We start from the raw sequence: 6,133 nt of genomic DNA on the forward strand, positions 1-6,133 counted from the left end.
AAAAGGACTGGTTGAGAGTGGGGGGAGACATGCCAACTGCCCAACGACTTGCTTTCCAGGGCAGGTAATATTGTGTCGCAGTAATTAAAAATTTCAAACTTCTAATTACTTTTTTAATCGTAGCTTAACACAACGAATCTGTATTTTATTTCTAAAGTAAATACCTTTTTTGATGGCCTTGGTAAGATTATATATATAGTCAGTCCTGTTTGGTTTATTTGAAATGGGTCGGGTCGGATGTCGTAACCATTTTCGTTTTAATTAAAACTAACAGCCTTGGATTTTGACTTTTCTGTAGCTTATAATTTTCTTGTAAATGGTGCATTTTGCCTTGTGAATTTAATAATTCTCCTTTAAATATATACATATAATACTGCTTAAATACCAAATAATTTGTTCATGAAACGATTGACAATTGACATTTAAATATCTAATAATTATTTGACATCCACGTGTCACTTTGACGTACTTATTTTATGAGTTCCAATTAAACATCTCAACTACCCAGAATAAATACGATAGGGTGAAAGGAGCCGGGGCCCACCTACTCCAGAATTTGGAGGCAATTGAGTCTTTCATTAAACCCAAGACAAAAACGACGTAGTTTCACAATTTTCTCATTCATGGGGCTACTGACACGGCCCATCATACCCCTCCGCCGCACAAGCAGAAGCAAAAGTATTCTTCTTGACAAAAATGAATTTTTGTTTTTTGTTTTTTTTTTCCAAGAACAAATTAATTATTTTTAAGAAATTTAATTGAATGATAAATTTTTAAAAATATAATTTATCCTTAATTTAATTATGAAAATTAAATTTTGTGCTGGTGATTGGAAGCTAATAAATTTTATTTGGTAGATTAATTTATAATTTTATTATTTCAATTTTACAATGTTGCATCATCATCGTCATTAATTTATGATGTTATTCTTCCAAGTTGTTTCGCATGGATCATGATATTTCCTTCTCTTTCTGACTACCTCAATACATTTGTATATTTATATCGATTGGTATCTTTCATGCCCTCTTGATATTTTTTTTCTTTTTTTGTGGTTTTAGTCGTCTGTTGAATGCAGCAGGCGCGTGTGCGTGTGTATATACATATATTATAAGTAATGGATGAAGGGAATGTTCGGCGTTAGAAGGTGGCCATCATTTAATTGGTTATTTTAAAAGAGATCTTCGGCCGACTGCTGATCAGTTCTGATGACTGTATTAATGTCAACTTGAGCCTGTGTGTTGGGGTGAGGGGGAGGAATATTCGAAATATCCAACCTGTGAGATTTTTCATTTTGAGCTTTCGATTAAATCACTTCTTTAAAGCTATTCAACATTTCACATGTAATAATTCTTCACTGAATTTAATGACTCGAGTTCGAATCTTATTCTCATCCAATTTTTTTTTAAAAAAATATTAACTGGGGACTAATATATTAATGATTTACAAGAAATAACGTACCTAACCACTTCACTAAATTTTTTTTGCTTAAAATTCTAAACCCGTCAAACATTTTTTTCATAAAAGTTCTAACACACAGCTTGATAATTTATTAGTCTAAAATTCTAAAAGAAAAAATTTAAGTATCAAATCGATTTTATCAATTATTCTTTAACTAAATAACATTTTGCTATTGATAGTGAAATATATAAGTTGGCATGTCGTTTTCTTTTTTCAAAGAAAACGTATCTTTTTCGCCATATAGTAGTTGACATACTGACAATAATAATAAAATTAGTTAGTTTATAAATTAATTTAGTACTCTTGCTTAGGCTTTGTTAATTATCTGCGTGATGAGCCGAGTGTTATATTTAGAGGTATATCTTCATGATCAACTCAATACACAAAAATATTTTTCCTCTCTTTCATCCCTTTCCTCAAATTGTAACATGTTATGAATAAATCTTGTTGTTGATCTCTTGATCTTGTGTAATATCCGGACTTAAAAATTAGTTTAGGATATATATATATTTTTTATAAAAATTATATAAATAATTTAATTTATTTATTTTAATGTTATTTTATTCAAATTATTGAGAAAAATAAAATATGAATGAAATTAAAAATAATTTTTTTAAAAATAGGTGAAATTTGAACAAATGATGTACTTTTGAAAGAAAACTAGAAAACATAGAGTAAAATTACAACCAAAAAAAATTGGCCAAGTGGGACAGCATAGTCAGCAGCCACGGCGAACTAGAGCATACTGTGTGGCAAAATACGCTCACATCGGTGTTATGCGGGTGATCTGCGTGCCTGGCGATCCGACAGTCACAATCACGTCCTGCGCGCACGGACGGGTCAGATGCATTCCCTCTTTATGCGCGATTGGATGGATGAGATCAATCGCAATGAATAATCTAGATTCGTTCACGCAATCAGCCTAAACAAGCAACGATCAGACGACTTTTCTCGCTCCGTATCGACGCGGATGGACGGCCAAGATTAACGCAGGATGGGTATTTAAACATTGCGTCTCAGGGAACCCTAACCTTAGCCGCACCTGCCCTGCCGGAGAATAAGAATGTGACGCCGAAGAAGGAGACCGACCCCTGGACGTCGTCGCACCGGCGCCACAGCCAACCGTAAAAAAAATGAAAAATTTTCCCCTTCCCACTCGAAATTTGATTTCGAGTTTCCCTATCGGAGCAAAAGGAATGGCGGGTGAGCTGAAAACTGCAAGCAAAACCCGACGAAGCCGCCGCAGCTGAAACCCTAAAACTCCTCCGATGAGCCCCCATTTCCCGTTTAACATAATTTTTCCACTATTGTATTCATCGTCCTTTTCTGTATAGGTTTGCTAAAGGAGAAACTTCAGCCGTAAAGGAGAACCAGCAAAGTCGCCGCACCTAGAGATCCCCTTGCCGGTAGGTTTATTTTCTTTTGATTTTTTGTTCAATCGAGGCCCCTAACGTGTTTTTCTATAAGGATACGTATAAAACTGGTCAAAACCGATTAAAACCCACCAAAACTGGCTAAAACGGACCAAAATCGGCTAGGCTGAGGCGAGCCAACGCTGGAGCATGGTGTTGACGCCGTGCTGGAACCTTAAAAATGGCTGGAAATGTTTTTAACACCGATTTTAGATTTTTTGGGTATTTTTAGGTACGTAGCGGATATTTTGATTCCAGTAGAAAAAATTTAGAAAACCCAGGACCCGTTAGAAGGCGTAGTAGATAGTACGATATTTCGAAATACTGATCTGGGTGAGGATCCCTTACCCTATTATTTGTTACGGTAAATTAAGGATTAATAATCGATAACTGTGTGTATTGTGAAAAATTACAAAAATTCTAAAAATAATTATATGTTACTAGTGAAGCTGAAATCACTTAGTTCACATTTGTTCTGATTCCCTGTTTATTTTTCTGTACTGCCTAAACTGCTTACTATCATATTGTGCGTATTTAAATTGATAGTTTTTATAGTTTTCTCGATTATTTGGTTTATTTGGTTCCTCCTGCATTGTTTATCTAATTATCTAGTTACCTGATTATTCGGTTATATTAAACTATATCACTTGCTTAAATATTGTTTAAATAAATCGATGAATATAAAATGAGACGTTGGTATGCTTTGGTGATTGTTTGGATGATAAGAATCTAAATAAATGAAAGCTTACTGGGAATCTTGGGAAAGAGTAGACGGACCTGGTATATAAAGAATCCAATCGTAGACATTACCTTAGTTGGACATGGCTAAAAAATCATATACCAGAATAGTATTGAGAGATATGGTACACCCTCATACTGGACGGGGTATTAAGGCGATAGTGTTTTTAGCAGCCATTACCAGACAGGGTATAGGAACAGTCGGGTTAATTGTCAAGTCTTGATATTGAATTTACGAGTAGAGGGATATCCCTATGGACCCTAGAGGTCCCAGTAAGTAGGTTAGAAAAGAACAAAATTGCTGATCCTATACATAAAATTGAAATATCATTTGGTTATTTATCTTTATAGGTTGATTTTGGAAAAAATCGTAGCAGTAAGTATTGAATAAAACGTTTTAAAGTGAAATGTATTTACTTAAAGTAAGGGTTTCGTTAGTTGTTTTCTTTTTTTTTACCAACATTTAGTTTTTTGTATCAGTAATTAGTGTGATATTCTTACTGCGCTAGTGTAGCTCACCCTTTTATTAACCATTTCAAATTAAGAAAACCAAAATCCAAATCTCGATCAGTAAAAGGGTTGTGAGTAGTGCACATCCCGGACTCCCTTCAAGTGCTAGTGGAATTAACCCCTATGATATCTATTTATTTTTTTTAATTATCTTTTGTCTTTTTATGAAATAATATAGAAGAGACATTCTCATATCTATATTAAGTATCCCAATTTACTGTATAATGAATGTAAACCTTAACTTTATTGTTCGCTTCCGCATTTAAAATATAAGTTTATTTTATTTGAGTTTCAGGCTTTTACAGTTGGTATCAGAGCCGCGTTCCTTGGAACCATTTATAATACAAAAAACTTAAAAACACCAAATATAAATTATTGCTTAACTCTTTATTGTGAAATACAGGTACAAGAATATGAGGAGAGGAAGGCCCCTACTAAACCGAGTAGCCTTGGACGGTTTTTGCTTTGAGAGGATGTTGATCGACTCTTTGAGATGCTGGAGAGACTCATCACTGCCCAGCAGGCCCGGGAGGAGAGGAGGGAGCTACTTGACACTTTCCTGCTATCACAGTTTGAGCTACCCTTGTAGTGGGAAGATCTGAAACCATTCAGGTTCAATTATGCTCCTCCATCGTATTATTCGGTACCGCTACAATACAATTTGGTACTTCCACTGTATCATCTATCATCGCCATAAGGCCACCTGGTCCCTCCTCAGCACAATCCAATCTCTCTTCCATGGGACCCAGTTCTACCCATGATGGACCCAAATTACATTAAAATATATAAAAGACTAAACTCATCTACCTTTGCAGAGGCATCATTTTTCAAAGAAGCTAAGTATTGGTTAGTTGAGACAGAAAATGCATTCGCAACTCTTGGGGTGGTTCCTGAATAGAAGGTTGTACTCGCTACCTACATGCTCGTGGGAAAGGTAGGTCGCTGGTAGCACTGCTCAAGCATGTCACCCTACCCATTCCGTACACTTGGGAATAGTTTCTGATGGTCTTCAATGCAGAGTACCTCCTAAAACACCTCAAAAAATTGAAAGAAATGTAATTTGCACATCTACTCCAAGGTGATATGACTGTGTCGGAGTATACCCAAAAGTTTATAGAGCTGGGCCAGTATTCTTTTGAGAGTATGATGGATGAAGGCAGGAAGGCAACGAAGTTCGAGAGGGGTCTTCATCCTAAGATCATATAACAACTGTACGTATCTGAGTTCAACACCTATTTAGTCATTTTGGCCAAGGCAGAGTTAGTAGAGAGGAACCTTTGTATCTTCCCTCCAGCAATGGAAAATCCTAGACCCACTATACCGGTTCAGTAGAATAAGATGCCTAAACTAGTGACTCAAGCTCCTCCTCATGCTCCAACAACAGAATGCGGCAGGACTTACCAGCACTGTGGCAAAGATCATAGTAACTGACCCTGCTATTGTCTCAATAATACCTGCCGCATATATAAGGACCTCAAAAATATCAAAAAAATAAATTATAATTTAAGTGCGGAAGTGTAATGAATGTTCAAGGTTTACATTCCTTACACAATAACTTAAAGAATCAAACAGTGCTACGGAATTCAGTCTTTTCAAAAAAAAAAATACAAGAAATAAGGAAATAAATGTAATAAAGAAAACTAGCATTTACTCGCAATTCTCTTGCAGATCAAGCTCTGGAACTTGATCCTCTTGATCTAAAATGGTTAAATAAAGGATGACCTACACTATTCCAGTAAGGATATCACACTATATCACCGATAGAGAAGTAAAGGTTGGTAGAAAATCAAAAACCACCAATGGAGCACTAAATTTAGCAAATTCATTTACCGATTATAAAATTATTTACCGTCCAATTACTGTAGTGGGATTTATAAAAATAACCTATGCAGACAATAATATTATGTAGATCATGATTTCACGTATAATCAATAATATGCACATATTATAAATATGTATCCGTCATCAAGAAATCAAACAATAACTATCACTATTTTTTACCAGTTTGCTGGTAT

The sequence above is a fragment of the Carica papaya genome, chromosome 2 (genome assembly GCF_054855325.1).
Source record: "Carica papaya isolate Zhongbai chromosome 2, ASM5485532v1, whole genome shotgun sequence".
Taxonomy (NCBI): Eukaryota; Viridiplantae; Streptophyta; class Magnoliopsida; order Brassicales; family Caricaceae; genus Carica; species Carica papaya.